General features: G+C 37.7%; 1 protein-coding gene and 1 long non-coding RNA gene across 5 annotated transcripts in view; one reads left to right on the top strand and one right to left on the bottom strand.

Annotated features, from left to right (window-relative positions):
* The window catches only part of CDH20 (cadherin 20), a 303,787-nt gene that overhangs the window by 102,548 nt on the left and 184,505 nt on the right, over nucleotides 1–16,734 (bottom strand). Inside the window, exon 2 of the mRNA XM_072605493.1 lies at nucleotides 9,948–10,079. The gene's annotated coding sequence lies outside the window, so the exon portion shown is untranslated. The remainder of the gene's footprint in view (nucleotides 1–9,947; nucleotides 10,080–16,734) is intronic.
* LOC140501667 (uncharacterized) overlaps nucleotides 1–16,734 on the top strand; it is a 264,231-nt gene that overhangs the window by 194,527 nt on the left and 52,970 nt on the right. The window lies entirely within an intron of this gene.

Here is a 16,734-nt window from a genome sequence, read left to right as displayed (position 1 = left end):
TTTCTACTCCTTGAAAGGATTAGGGGTTCTTAAGGGTTCTCAAATCACACTTTGAAAACTGCTCTATTTGAGAATATCAAGGTTAGGGGAATCACTAATATTAAATTCTTCTGGGAAGTTAAGGAGCATTCCTACCAAGAAAGTGCCATTAGACTGGGTATTAGGAAGTCTTTAGCGACCTTAGAGAAAGGATTTTCAGTAGAGTGATGGGGAGAGAAATCAGATTCCAAGGAAATGAAGTGAATTGCCTGGAAGTAGAGGCAGGGAAGGAATACTATTCTTCCAAAAAGTTTGTTAGAAGAAAGATGAGACAATAGCTTAATTGGTCCAAGGATGGAGGGTAAATTTCTTCTTAAAGGCTGACATTCTAGTTATTTTGATAGACATCATTTTTTGTGGCAGAGTCCACAACCCACTTATGTCCTCTAATTTTATATAACTCTCATCTATATTCTCCCATAAATCCTGCATATGGGGCGCACCTAATGGGCTGGAGGCTTTCTTTTAAGTCTTGTGACATTGTATGGATATCAAAATAGAAGCTGTCCATAGCTTTTGATAGCAATACCACGCTCTCTGTACCAGGGCAACCCAACTTCTTTCTTGGTCCTATGACTTTCTGACAGCATCCTTTATACCTCTTCATCTTTGAAATTCTTTGCTGGTGATACACTGTAGCCTATTCAGTCAATCAGTCAGTCAGTCAATTAATTAACATTTATTAAGTGATTATATGCCAGACACTATTCTAAGTGTTGGGGATAAATTTCTCACAAGTCTGATTATATATCTAACATCACACACATGTAATCCTCTGTCCATCTACTGAGAAAAAGAGATATATGGAAGATTATGGCATCATAAGAAATGACAAAAAAATAATGAGACATTGAGAGAAACTTGCAGGAACTGATGCATAGGGAGTATGAAGGGAAGAATTTATGCAATGCAGTGAAAACAATGTTAAAATGTAGTTGAATTCAGAGCACTTTTCAGTTTCCCAAATGTAATACAACCTGTTCTCTTCCCTCTTTTCCATCCTGGGTATAGCTAAGTGTCCAAATTTGATGTTATATCATACATAACTGAATACACACATATGTGTGTGTATATATATGTAAATAAACACACACACACACACACACATATATATATATATATATATATATAAACACTCTCTCTATATAGGTACAAATATATAGACATATATTTATATATTTCCAAGGTAATTGAAACTCTGGGTGAACCCCAGGACTCAGTGTAATGCTTAGAGAGTCTAGAGAGTAGGAAATGGTCTAAATCTGAAGTGATTAATTTTCTGGAACAACTTGTCATAGATTTGGAAGGTTAATTCTAATGGGTAGATGATCTGAATCCATTATAGTTTAGGTCTGGGAGATTACAAAAATGTCAAAGTTTTAAAATAAATCTGAGGAGAGGATATTGCTATCTTTACAATTATTTAGGTTCATTACTTTGGAGTCATCCTTGACTGTCCAGTTCCTTACCTGAAATATACATGTTCAGTTGTAAAGTCTTGTCCATCATCCCTCCATGATATCTCTCTCATCTGTCCCTTTTTCTTTACTTACACAGCTACCATCTTAGCTGAGGTTATCTCATCATCTTTCTCATGAAACAGAAAGAGAAATACTAATACATATGAAAGATATTCTAATACAAGCAAAGTTATACTAACATATACCAAAATATTCATGGTAGAACATTTTGTGAGAGCAAAGATTTGGAAACAAAATTAGCACCCAAAGACTGGGGAATGACTGAACAAACTGTTATATAAGGAAGCAATGCAATATTATTGTGTGCTAAATAATGAAGAATAAGAGGAATTTGGAGGAATATTTGTATGAAGTGATGTACAGTAAAATAAACAGAACCAGAAAAATAATGTATAAAGGCTACAACAATGGAAGTGAAATGGTCACTAAAGGGAAGCCAGACTCTCAGTAATTAAAAAACAAAAAATAATGGTCCTGGGAAGTATATCACAATACTTGCTTCCCTCTTTCAGGAAAAAAGAGGAGCAGATTTCAAGGGCAGAATATTGTACACATTGTCAAACATGGTCACTATTTTTCTTTGATACAGCAGATGGTTCATTTCTATAGGGGGAAAAGATTATCTACTAAAAAAGACTGATATAAAAAGGAAAAATTTTTTTTTTTTTTGCAGTGCACAAAACTTACTTTGTTGAATATTTCCAAGCTGTAGGCCTTACCATGTGCGCGCATGTGTGTTTATTTCTTTGCAAACCTTAATGTTCTATACAAATGTCAATGATTATTAACTTTTCCTTTGTAATTTTAAAATTTTTATTATTTTGTCACCCCCTTCTTTGGGGAGCTCAATTAGCTAAAGATTTATTGCTTTTATTACTATTTTAAAAAGTCTCTTTGCTTTGTTTAACAGTTCAATAGGTTTTTATTTTTAGTTTTGTATCTCATTTAATTTACAAAATTTTTTGTATTTGGAGATTATTATTTTTCTAAGATTTTCTTTATTTAATTGTATACTCAATTCATTTGTCTTCTTTCTCTGTTATTAACATAAGTGTTCAGATATTTAAATTTTCTTCTAAGGTTTGTTTTAGTTACATCCCCACAAACGTTGGCATGCTATCTCATCAGTATCATTTCCTTTAATAAAATATTTAATTATTTCTGAGATTTTAAAAAATTTGAACCTTGTGTTAATTGGTCTCCATTTGAGTCTGAAACTTTCATTCATATTTTTAGCTAAGATTTTCACTGCTTAATAGTCTAAAAGATACATTTAATATATTTGCTTTCTGCATTTATTTATGCTTTTTAAAAATGTCCTATATGCCATTATATTGGAGGGGATCAAATTCAGAGTTCAAGTTATAGAGAAATTTTTTATAGTGAAGTAATCCTAGTGTTTCTTATGAAGATGACGTTTGCAGAGCCTCTTATAGCAGGGTTTCTTAAACTTTTTCCACTTCTGACTCCTTTTTGGGTTTCAGCAGCCTTCACTGGTGTTGTATGACTTGAGGACATGCACAGTGCAAAGTGCTCATGCTTTGTGTTCAGAACCAAGACTGCAAGGAAGCTGTGCAATGCAACATGGACAAGCATTGCCAGAAACACCTCAGATTCTTTATGTGTTTGATTTTTAATTAATTTTTGGTCCTTGTGCATTCAGAAACCTTTTATTGTTGTCATTTTTTTTGTGATCCCCTATGTGTAACTATCTATATAGGAAAAACAATGGCATTTAAACATGCCTACTGTCCAGATATAGATTCACGTCCAGTTGGACACACAAGTTATAGAATCTATCCAGTTGAGTCCATATCCTACATATACAGCCCAGAATCTAACTATGTATAATATATATATGTATATATAATTGTAAGATCATAGATTTAGTCTTTGAAGGGATATTAGAGGCCACTGACTGAGTCTAAAACCCTCATTTATAGATGAGAAAACTTGGTCCCTGGGAGGTTGCCAGCATTACACATCTTATAAGCATCTAAGGGAGGATTTAAATTCAAGACTTACAAATCCAGTATTCTATCCACTTACACACTCACAAACAAACACACACATTTAAAAAAACAGAAAGTTGCACTTAGAATTGAGTGGCAGGAGGGGAATAAGATGTATTGTCTATGAAAAAATCACAAAGTTCTATAAATGACACCACTTTCACTTCTGAAATAAAGTCTCATTTTAAAAATACCAATGATCTTCTAGTGTCATATGGTTGTATGTCATAGGACGTTATAGTGTCAGAAGAAATGAAATTAAGAGTCACTCAAAAGGCAGTAGAGAAACACACAATAATTATTGTAGCTGGCATTTGTATAGCACTTTAGGATTTGCAAAATGCTCTATAAATGTTATCTCATTTGATCTCTACAACATTCCTGGGAGGCAGTTGCTATTATTTACTACATTTTATAGATGATGTAACTGAGACAAATAAAGGTTAAATGACTTGGCCAGGGACACAAAGCTAGTAAGTGTGTGAAGCAAGATTTGAACGCATGTTTTTCTTATTCCATTTGAGCATTCATTGCTTCATCTAGCTATACATAGGAAGAGTTAGCATGGTATAACAATTATAAACAATGAAGTTTGCAAGTATTATGATATAAAAGTTGAGAAAAGCATGGCATCAATGATTTTAAGCTAAAGCAATTATCTGGTTAGAAGGTGGAAGGGAGGTATAACTGTGGGCTACAATAACTACTAATACCCTTAGGACTGAGGGGGAGAGAGAGAGAGGGAGAGAGGGAGAGAGGAAGAGAGGGAGAGAGAGAGAAAGGGAGAGAGAGAGAGAGAGAGGGAGGGAGGGAGGGAGAGAGAGAGGGGGGGAGAGAGAGAGAGAAAGGGAGAGAGAGAGAGAGAGGGACGGAGGAGGAGAAGGAGAAGGAGAGGGAGAGGGAGAGGGAGAGGGAGAGGGAGAGGGAGAGGGAGAGGGAGAGGGAGAGGGAGAGGGAGAGGGAGAGGGAGAAGGAGGAGTAAGAGGAGGAGACCACCCCCAGTGGTAAATTTGTGGCAGTGTTTGCATAAGAATTGCCTAGGATGGGCAGACATGGATGAGTTCAAATCTGTCACTGAGATATATATCCTTATCAGGAAGTTCACAGATCCATTTAAGTATTTGAGCATGTCCTATCTGATGACAACTTTTATAAAAGTAATGTAAGATGCTGAGAATAAGTATTTTCCCTTGTTTTCCATTAAATATGAGTCAAAGATCTGTCTTCAAGTTTTCTTAACATTATGTTCAGATGCTTAATTTCATTCTTATCTTTCTGTTAGTTTTGCTCAAATCTGAAAGGGGCACATTAAAGTGAACTACAATTATAGATTAAAATAAATTACAATTATAGACTTACTAACCAAGTCTTTTTGTTTTCTTTGCTTTCCTGCTAAGTACTTAGGTATTATGTCATTTGGTGAATACACATTTAATATTGGTGTTGCTTTATTATGCATAATACCTTTAAGCATAACATAGTTTTTTCTCTTTGTCCCCTTGAACATATCAATTTTAAAGTTGCCTTTTCTGAGATTAAAATTGCCTCTCATTCTTTTTTTTTGGGGGGGGGCTTCAGCCGTAGCATAACAAATTTTACTCTCATATCTCATTTTAACTTTGCATATGGTAAATTGTTGGGTTTTGCATTCTCATTCATTCTTCCACCCCACATAGTCCACTATAAGGGTGAATTTATCCCATTAACATCCATGTGTATGCTTGTTAAATTTATTTTCTTTTTGTCAAATTCCTTTAAGCCCTTCCTCCCTTTCTCCCTCCCTCCCTTCCTTCCTTTCTTCTTCTTTAAAAAAATAAACAGGCACTAGTTATCTTCAGTTTTATATTGTTTGGAACAAGCTATTCTGAGTTTTTCCCATTCCACTTCCCCCATCTTTGCACCAATCTAAATCACTGGACCTTGATTCTATCCCATTCCACCTTTTGACAAATTTTTTGTGCATAGCCATAGTTTGTATTTCTTTAAATCCCTCTGACCTAACCTCTTCATCTCAGACACCTCAGTCCAATTCAGACCAGTCCCCTGCTTACATTATTTTACTTCTGCTACTGTAATGGGGGCAAAAAGACAAAAATAATCTGTCCTTAAGGTATTATACTTCAACTAATTTACATATAATTATTTTATATCAAGGAAACTAAAGCTAAAATAAGGAAATCATATAAATATTTGGCAACTGAAGTAGGATTAAAATCCAAATCACAGGGGATATTTGGAAGATTATTACTTTTAAGTTAAAGGCAAGTCATTGATAGTTAGGAGGCTCTCATTTAAGCCATAGAAGGGAGGTGAACTGACATTGAAACCTGATATAAGGACCTGAAAAGAACTGAAGACAAAACAGGAAGGCTGAAAAAATACTTTGCCTTCAAATATTTTCTTAGAACACTTTCTTCTCTGACTCCCATTATTTCCTAAATTATATTATACTTATTTGTGGATATGCCATTTTCTTCAATCCTTTGAATAGAAACTACTTGAGAGCAGGGACTATGTTATATAGTTTATCTTTGTATCTTGTCCAGCATTCAATATAGTGCCTTGAACATATTAGGTCCTAAAACAAATAGATAGTACAGTGAGTACAGCATTGGACCTGGAGTCAGAACAACCTGAATTTAAATCTAGCTTCAGATACTTACGAACTGTGTAACCATGGATGAGTCACTTACCCTCAATTTCTTCAGTTGTAAAATGAGAATAATCATAGCACCTACCTCTCAGGGTTGTTGTGAGAATTAAATGAGATAATATTTATAAAGTTCTTAGCACAGTGACTGGCACATAGTAGGTACCTAATAAATAGCTGTTCTCTTTCTTCCTTCGGATACATCTGTCTATGTAATCAGCCAATAAATAAAATTTTAGTAAGCACCTACTACTATGTACCAGGCACTCAGCTAGGCTCTGGGGACACAAATATAAAAAAGGGAAGACAGTCTCTTCCCTCAAGAAGCTTACATTCTAAAGTGGTAAGACAAAACAAAAATAGGAAGCTGAAAAGTAGAGGGGAGAGGAAAGAGAAAGTCTGGGAAGGGGGTGGGGAAGGTGATTTGTGGAGGTCAGTTAAAGAAGTCCCAAATTAGTGAAGCCACATGAGATGTTTGAGATGAGCTCTCTACATAAATGGAGGTTTGAAATTCATGGCTCCACCCTCCAATTAGAGAGGCAGTAGGTAGTCATGAGGTGGCGCCCCAAGGCTGATGATAACTTACAGGATGATGAGGTTGTCCTAACAATGAACTTTCTGGGGCATAGTTGGAGGAGTTAGAGAAGTCCTAAAGTAGTGTAGCCAGGTGATAAAAGTCTTTATCTATCCATCCATCCATCCATCCATCCATCCATCCATCCATCCACCCCTCTCCCTCTTCCTCTCCCTCTCCATCACCTATAGGGCAACTTTAGAGTAAGACTTACAAGGTACCCAGTGATAGGCAAAGAATCACCCTAGAGTTAGCTGGAAATTATGCACCTACCAAAACTGCTTTCTGAAAAGATATAGGAAGAATAATAATAAAATTTGTAAATCCCTTGTTAGTCTTATTTAATTTCTTTTTATGACAATACTTGTAGGTCCAGAGGAAGTGAGCATGAATGATCTGACAAGGGTTTTGAATTCTGTTCCATCTGACATACTCATAAAAAGGCTACAATCTAGACCATCATCAATAATTGTCAATAAATATTTTCAGGTGCCTACTATATACCAAACACCAAGTGGGTGTGAAGCTTCCTGGAAAGGTCTAATCAGACAGCCCTTATCAGTGGATTACTTCCAATCTGAGAAGAAGTAACAATGGACACATTCTAGCACTTTATAATTTAGGATTTTGATCGGTATCAGGTGATGGGTAGAGAGCATGTTCATTCAGTCTACAGATGATAGCCAAGTGAAGTATGAATGAGAATATGGTAGTGATGTATTTGACCAGTACCTCAGAAAAATGAGATTGCTTAACTGAAGAAGTGATTAAGGACAAAATAAAGTTGAATAAAGATGAATCTTCTTATGAAGGAAAAACAAACTGTAGAAATGCAGGATTTGAGGGTCATCATACACAAAAAATAATAATTGTAGTGTTACAATTTCATTTTAAAAAGGGAAGTATGGACCAGGAGTGGGGGAAAAAGTAAAGTGGGTATAGCCTGCAAGCGGCACGAGGAAATGTTTTTATTGTCTTTGAATTGGCAAAGCCCTTACCAGGCCTTTGTGGCTTGTTTTAGGAGCCACATATTAAGGAAGCTATGTAAAACTTGGAGAGGGTTCAGAAGAGAGTTACATAAGCCATTCAAGACCAGAACAGAAAATATCTGAGGAAGAAAGTTTAAAGGCAGTGGTGTTCTAAAGCCCAGAGACGGAAAAAGGCCAAATTTCAACTTCATTATGACTTTAAGTCAATAATTGTTTCTACACAAAAACAGCCAGTTAGTTTTCATCTGCAATATGGAAGAAATTTGAAAGGACACATAAAATCAAACAACAAAAGGGATTGAGATTGAAACAAAGAAAGTTTTCACTGACATTGAGACCTTAAAAATTGGGAAATGATGAAAGTCAGGGAATTTTCTTCTGTGAACATCTTCCCTCTCTGTCTCTGTCCTTTGTCCTATTTACATGTGCATGTATGACTTTATTTATTCATTTATTTACCTATAATTTATCTATATATTTGTCTACTGTGAGGGATTAATGGAAAAGTCTCATCTTTTGGAGACAGTTTAAGAGACTGACTAAATTACGTGTCAACATTTCTCCTTTTATTCTTCAAATTTCCTATTATCTTATAAAATATTAAAAACAAAAATCCTTTGTTCCAATGGTTCATTAATTATACTTGGAGCAAGGGTTCAAAATACAATTTTCTAGTTAAAATAATTAACTGATCCTTTTAAAAATAAAATCTTTTTGTAATCAAACTGAGTTTAATACTATACTAGCTGTCTCCATACTAGTTCAATGGAAAATAGCTACAAGAAAAAAAAATTAGTATTTCTTTTTCATGGACAACTGATTGATTTCATTAATGAGCTGATGACACTACCGGCAAAGTATTTTGTGCTAAACTTGTTTGGGGAAATTGCTACCTGCCAATCAGAGTACTTCCAGCCTCTACTATCATATCAAGTAGGATCTTTCTTTCCTGTCCAGTGTGAATTCTTTCATAGGGTCATTATGTGGTTTTTGAGTACCTACTGGAGCTCGCTGCATTAGATTGGTATGCATCGTCATTCTTCTCCATATCACTGAATTGATTTAGGACTCTTAAATATGGAAATTCAATCAATACTCAACACAATGTAATTGATTGTCATTTTCTTAAGAATTTTTAATGAGACCATAGGATTATAGAATTAGATCTGGAAAGGACCTTTGAGGCTGTCTAGTCCAAATTCTTTGTTTTGTAGATGAATTGATATTTATTAAGTAGAAAAGACTAATTTCCGAAAAACAAATCAACAGAAAAGCCTGCCTCACTGTGTTGCCTCTCCCCTGTCTCAAAGGTTTTCTACTTCTGAGCTAAAAGGGCCGTGAACATCTGAATAGGGACAAATTTACACGTCTCATCTATACTATGGTAAATTTTCTAAGTGTTTCTCTTCAAAGTAGTAATACTAAGTGAAGGCTAAAATGAAAGAGTTGTTAATTCAATATGTAGCATGATAAATCAAACTGATTCCAGTCCTAATAGCCAGTATTCCGACGATGAGATTGTCTAATAACATCACATTAGGCTTCAAGAGAAAGATAAAAATTATTTCCACAAGTTGTTTCGAAACAAGATGTTCAGCCACAGATGCCATATTATATCAATCTGATTCTATTGTACATAATAAAGCAGGCCCTGTGATAAAATCCTGCAGGGAGATGTGTTCAATCAGAAGCCTTTGATATTATTTGAGTAAGAAGTACTTTGAATTTAAAAGAAGCAAGGAGAAAACTCTCGTGCTCCGGCAATCAATCTTAATCTACTGTGGAAGCCAGTAGGGCTCTATACAAGCACCATCTACGTTTCCTTCCAAATGTAACCAGAGAGCTCAGCAGGTGAAACTTGTGGATTGTCTTTTCAAAATCTCATGAACAGAAATTTGTTTTGCTTAATAACTGTGTTCCAAATTGACTTTTCAATTACCAAGTTTATCACAAATCAAGTCTAGATAAAGATTTTCCCTTGGCAGGAGTTTTAAGGGACACTGGTGATTACAGTTAACAGCTGCCTAATAATAATTTAAGATAACTTTCTCAGATAGCTTTGTTCACATCCCCCAGGAGCCAAATGACATTCATTTTCCTGAGCACAAAATTACAATCTGTTCTGTGACGTTAACTTACCTTAAACATCCCATGAAGAAGTGAATTGTGGAAAATCAAATGAAAATTTTGTTTAAAACTTACCTTTTCCCTTTTTCCAGAGATAATGCTACTTTTGCTTTCCCCTGAACTTTATTTCAAGAGTTCAGTTCATTCTGACAGCTGCTGCCTTATTTCAGCAACAATTTAAGTGAGGTATTCCTGGCTTCACAATCCCTTTAAAAAAAAGAAAAGAGAAGAAAATCAGCTCCTAGGAAGACAAAAAAAAAAAAGACTCACAAGTGTGCATTTCAGTCTTGTGACTTTGAGGGGAATGGACAGCATTACAACTCAATCAAGGACTCCTGGAGGCAAAGGCTTTCCTTGCCCTCTGTCTGTCAGAGCCCAGGGGTCTGAAAGAGTCCACTGACCCAGGGAGAAGGTATATGTAGCTAGCTACGAAGAAGATGCTGATGCAACATAAAGCTTCTTGGGAAGGCAGAGAAAATAACAGGAGACAATTATGTTGAGATGATTAGGCACAAATGATGCATGAGTGGGGGGATGGGGAGGGTGGAGACATAGATTATGGAGAGGGGGTAGCAGATGCCCTCCACCTCCCTCCCCTGCCCAGTTCAAGAGAAGAGGGAGAAAATAAGGAACAATGTCTCTGAGTATTTGAGATCCCGGAGGGTATCTTAACAAAATCAGACTTCAGGGGACCTCACATGGCCTTGTGCATTGGACAATTTATGCCCAGAATACCTAGTGAGAACTAAACTTCCTTGAACATGCTGGCATTATGGATAGCTGAAAATATCTCATGGCAAATACTTAGCAGCTGCATGATATTTCAGAAACAGAAGACAAGGGGAAAGCTAACAGATTGCACGTCCTTTTTCATTTACTACTGCTCGTGCTTCTAGTAAGTGAATGTAGTATCTCAGCTGAGCTGCCCTTTCAAATTATTGTTAATTAAGTAATACTCCCTAAGAAATCTGTCATTACCAGCAGTCAGGACCTGGTTTGTTGAGTTTGCCGGAGGCAGTTAATACTGCAACAAATGAACTTCTAATTGCTGTAAGAAGTGATTTCCTTGGGGACTGTGGTTCACTTTCCCCAGCAGTTTGATAGTATATTTTACTTCTTAAACTTCTACCGTTAGCTTCTCTCAGGAACAACACAGGGCCAAGGGGATCATTCTCTAATGATTCACCCATTACACTCACCACTTTCATTAATGTGGAAAATGTAGTTATTAGTGCTTTTATTTTGAAAAATCTGGGTTCTATTATGATTAAAGAGTGTCTACTAATAGCAGATTTTAAAATTAACTTTATCCCACCCCCCCTCCTCTTCAATCTATTGCTTTTCCTTTGGAATCATAAATTCTTACTCCAAGAATTTGTTCCTGGCATATCATGGACCTGATTTTGACAGTGCTCCTCTCCTTGTCAACTGTCTTTACCCTAGAAGGGATTTTTCCAATTGCTAGAACAATTAACATTATTGTGTAGTTAAAAGGAGGGACGATGAGGATATTCAGGCTCAGGCAGGCACATGTACCATGGCATAGAATTTACAATGACCTTATCTATAAACATTTTATCCCTCTGTTCATAACAAAGAGTAAGGAAAAATATAAAGGATAAGCGACCCTTTTCACTGTGTTATAAAAGCCTTCACATGTCAATTTTAAAAGAATTGCTACTTCAGCTTTTTCTCAACTTCTTTTTTCATAATAATGTAATATATTTCTTTCACCTTTTGACTAGCACCTTGGTTTTTTAATAAAGTTACACACTTGTTTCAAGAGAATTACACTTCTGAATGCATCTCAATGGTATTTCATCCTTACCATTTCATTTGGGTTGAATTAATGCAGAGCATTGCTTGGCTGAAGGAGATAGGGAGGGAGATGAGGGTTAGAGGAAGAGGAAGACTATACTTCAACCACAGAATTACAAGTTCCTTCCATTTCACACGTTGCAGACTTATCTCAAAGCAACCTTTGTGCCATAATAAGGGCATAATTTGCTGAATTGTAGTAAAACTCATGAGGTAATGTATGTAGAATGGCTTTGAAAACTGTAAACCTTTTTAAAAATGGAAAGTATTCTTATTATGATCATAATGGTAATCTCCCACAGAGTAAGTTGTAGGAATCCTTTGCCTTCCCTTCTCTTCCCCAGGTTCACATTTAGGTTTTTATTCCTTCCATCTCTGTAGTCACTTGATAGTCTTTCAACCTGCTCTTCCCCTTTCCCCTGCTCTTGTCTCTCTTTTTTCCCATTAAGATGTGAATGGGCTGGTACCTCCACCAATATGTCTGTCCATGCTTGAATAAACTTGGAGAAAGGCAGGAACCCCTTTTGTTTGGCCCCTGGAGGGCTGCATGTCATTCTTCCCCAGTGAGCAGTGGCCTCCCTCCCTCCCAATAGGAGCTTTCCAATAACTGCCAGAACAAATTGAGCTCAGCTTATCAGTGCCTCTCCTTTTTAGTGAGAAAACAGAGGGAAGTGGGGAACAAGCTTATTTTTGACAAGTGACAATGCAGTGTAGAAATAGATTGGATACAGCCGGTAGAGAAGCCATGTTGTAGACAGTAGTCATGGGATATGCTGTTTTCGTGGATGGTATGAACTGACTTTGTGTGCTTCTATGATCAACGTAACCGATAAAGTCATGTTCTTTGTATGTGAGTCTTCCCAACCTGTCCTCTGCAAGGTATGTGTCTGCAAAAGTGGGCAAGAAAACTTAAAAAAAGTTATTTAGCATTGATGTAGAAAGCAGCAGAGGTGAGACAAATAGTTTTGATTACTCCTTTGCCTCAGCCTAGTGGTCTTTAGACCACCAAAGAATAAGACCTGTTTTTATCAGTTAACAACAGAAAAAAACAAACATGTTTCCACTGGAAAAGTTGACTGGAATACAAACTCATTTACAAAAATGGATATTAAATTTTCTTTCTTTTTTTTTTATTTAACTTTTAACATTTATTTTCACAAAATTTTGGGTTACAAATTTTCTCCCCTTTTATCCCCTCCCCCCCCCCAAACCCAAGCATTCTAATTGTCCCTGTGACCAATCTGTTCTCTCTTCTATCCTCCCTCTCTGCCCTTGTCTCCGTCTTCTCTTTTGTCCTGTAGGGCCAGATAGCTTTCTTTACCCCTTAACCTGTATTTCTTATTTCCTAGTGGAAAGAACATAACAGTTGATCCTAACACTTTGAGTTCCAACGTCTTTAGCTCCCTCCCTCTCCACCCCTTCCCTTTGGAAGACAAGCAATTCAATATAGGTCAAATCTGTGTAGTTTTGCAAATGATTTCCATACTGGTTGTGTTGTATAGGACGAACTATATTTCCCTCCATCCTATCCTGTCCCCCATTACTTCTATTCTCTTATGATCCTTTCCCTCCCCATGAGTGTCGACCTCGGATTGCATTCTCCTCCCCATGCCCTCCCCTCTATCCTCCCCCCCCACCCTGCTTGTGCCCTTGTCCCCCACTCTCCTGTATTGTGAGATAGGTTTTCCTATCAAAATGAGTGTGAATTTTATTCTTTCCTTTAGTGGAATGTGATGAGAGTAGACCTCATGTTTTTCTCTTGCCTCCCCTCTTTACCCCTCCACTAATAAGTCTTTTGCTTGCCTCTTTTATGAGAAATAATTTGCCCCATTCAATTTCTCCCTTTCTCCTCCCAATATTTCTCTCTCACTGCTTGATTTCATTTTTTTTTAAGATATGATCCCCTCCTCTTCAATTCACTCTGTGCACTCTGTCTCTATGTATGTGTGCGTGTGTGCATGTGTGTGTGTGTACTCCCACCCAGTACCCAGATACTGAAATGTTTCAAGAGTTACAAATATTGTCTTTCCATGTAGGAATGTAAACAGTTCAACTTTAGTAAGTCCCTTATGACTTCTCTTTGCTGTTCACCTTTTCATGGTTCTCTTCATTCTTGTGTTTGAAAGTCAAATTTTCTTTTCAGCTCTGGTCTTTTCATCAAGAAAATTTGAAAATCCTCTATTTCATTGAAAGACCATTTTTTTCTCCTGAAGTATTATACTCAGTTTTTCTGGGTAGGTGATTCTTGGTTTTAGTCCTAGTTCCTTTGACTTCTGGAATATCCTATTCCATTCCCTTCGATCCCTTAATGTAGAGGGTGCTAGATCTTGTGTTATCCTGATAGTATTTCCACAATATTTGAATTGTTTCTTTCTAGCCGCTTGCAATATTTTCTCTTTCACCTGGGAATTCTGGAATTTGGCCACAATGTTCCTAGGAGTTTCTCTTTTTGGATCTCTTTCATGCGGTGTTCTGTGGATTCCTTGAATATTTATTTTGCCTTCTGGTTCTAGAATCTCAGGGCAGTTTTCCTTGATAATTTCATGGAAGATGATGTCTAGGCTCTTCTTTTGATCATGGTTTTCAGGTAGTCCCAGAATTTTTACATTGTCTCTCCTGAATCTATTTTCCAAGTCAGTTGTTTTTCCAATAAGATATTTCACATTATCTTCCATTTTTCCAATCTTCTCGCTATGTTCTGTGATATCTGTCTTTCTCACAAAGTCCTTAGCGTCCATCTGTGCCATTCTAGTTTTGAAAGAACTGTTTTCTTCAGTGAGCTTTTGAATCTCCTTTTCCATTTGGCTAATTCTGCTTTTGAAAGCATTCTTCTCCTCATTGGCTTTTTGAACCTCTTTTGCCACTTGAGTTAGGCTAGTTTTCAAGGTGTTAATTTCTTCAACATTTTTTTGGTTCTCCTTTAGCAGGGAGCTGATCTGCTTTTCATGCTTCTCTTTCATCCCTCTCATTTCTCTTCCCAGTTTTTCCTCCACCTCTCTAACTTGATTTTCAAAATTCTTTTTGAGCTCTTCCATGGCCTGAGCCCATTGGGTGGGCTGGGACACAGAATCCTTGATTTCTGTGTCTTTGCCTGATGGTAAGCATTGTTCTTCCTTATCAGAAAGGAAGGGAGGAAATGTCTGTTCTCCAAGAAAGTAGCCTTCAATAGTTTTATTTCTTTTCCCTTTTCTGGGCATTCTCCCCAGCCAGTGACTTGACCTCTGAATATTCTCCTCACACCCACCTCGCCTCCTGGTCCTCCCAGCCAGCGTTTGGGGACTGAGATTCAAATGCTGCTTCCCACCTTAGGATTTTTGGCGGGGGCAGGGCTGCTATTCAGTGTGAGAATTAAGTTCAGGTGGTCAGGTTGGGGCAGGGCCACCTGTCAGGCTCAGTTCCCTCAGGGGGTTTATGTACAGACCTTCCACAATGGATCCAGGCTCCCGCCCGCTTGGGGAGCCCCTGTCTGCAGCCGCCTCTCAGCTTCTATCTCCCGGGGGGGCCGAGCCATGAGGGCACCCCACTCCCCTCTTGACCAGCCAAAGAGACTCTCTCACCAAACCCTGTCACCTGTGGGTGGAGGGGCTTGTGCCGCCGCTGGAGATCCTGTCCCCGTAGCCCGCTTGGATCTTTTCCTCACGGTGTCGCGGCCACTGCAGGGCTGCCCTCTGCTCCCAGTCCCAGTGCCCAGTCCGCAGTGTGAAGGACCCCCCGCGAGAGGTTTGCAGGTCTCTCCGGAACAGAAATCTCCCTTGCTCCAATATTCCGTGGCCTCTGGGTGCAGAATTCACCGTGAGTTGGTCCCCTCTAGCCGTTCTGTGGGTTGTGGGTTCGGAGCTATTGATATTAAATTTTCTGTATGAGCAAATACTTTTAAAAATTTATATGAATATCTAACACTTCATCTCTCTGTATATCAAGATATATGTGTATAGTTGCTTGTGGTTATGGATACATGGCTACATAGACATAGATACATAGCTGTGCAACATAGAAAACTAGATACACAGCTATTTAATAAGCATTTGAACATACATATGTATGTTTTACATGTATAGGTAGCTAGAAAGATAGCTAGCTAGACCTGGATATCTAGTATCTAGATCTTGATACATACATGAACTCGTTCTGAAAGATAGTTCAACTCTATCTATAGAAATTTTTGGATATTTGCTCAGGGCTTTTGAGGAACCTCTATTTTGATGATAACCATATACTCACTCCCCTTGCCTCTCTCCACTCTGGTAAAATAGATACTAGATTGCCTCCCAATGCTTTCCTTTATAGAGCACAGAATGAGCTTACTCCACTTTGGATCTGCTGCCCTGCCTAGTTTCTAATCCAAAGGACAAGATGCCCCCATGCCAGGTGCCCTGAGTCTCTCCTACTGCTCATTTTCCTGCCTCCTTTGTTGTTTTTTCATCCTTCATTTATGAAGAGGATCAGTGACATAGTGGAGTGATATCTTGACTTGTTCATGAATTGGATTTAAGTGAATCAGATTTATACAAAATCATTAGCTTCACCCTGTCTTCCTGAGTCATCAAAGTCCAGTGGCAATACAGACCACTCTAAGCACCCTACAATGCCTTCTTCAGCTCCCTTCATGGCCACTGGAACAAATTCTTCTCATCCACCCATTTCTTTAGTGTATTATCTCTACCCCCTTTACCCCATATTAGATTGTAAAACTCCTTGACAGCAGGTTCTTTATATTCATTGTATCTTTAGCACTTAGCAAAATACATGGCACTTAGTAGGTTTTTAAGAAATATTGATTGACTTGGATTGGATTAGACTGGCAGCTAACACTGATGACTGGTTTGCCAAAAGTTTTGCTTCTGATATCTCTTAGCTCTGATCAGAAATTGTGTTGGGTCTTAGATCTTCTTCTGCCTACCCCATCCAACTCTCTGTAGTGCCCTGAATGTAGACTGTGTATCCCTATGGCATGTCTAGGCAGGAAGAGCAAAGATCCATGATGACCTTGATAGCAAGCTTGATAGATCCCAACTGTATAAGCTGAAAGGCCACCTGTTTTCCT

Source organism: Notamacropus eugenii, chromosome 4, assembly GCF_028372415.1.
Source record: "Notamacropus eugenii isolate mMacEug1 chromosome 4, mMacEug1.pri_v2, whole genome shotgun sequence".
In the NCBI taxonomy this organism is placed as follows: Eukaryota; Metazoa; Chordata; class Mammalia; order Diprotodontia; family Macropodidae; genus Notamacropus; species Notamacropus eugenii.
This window is presented reverse-complemented; position numbering and strand designations above follow the sequence as displayed.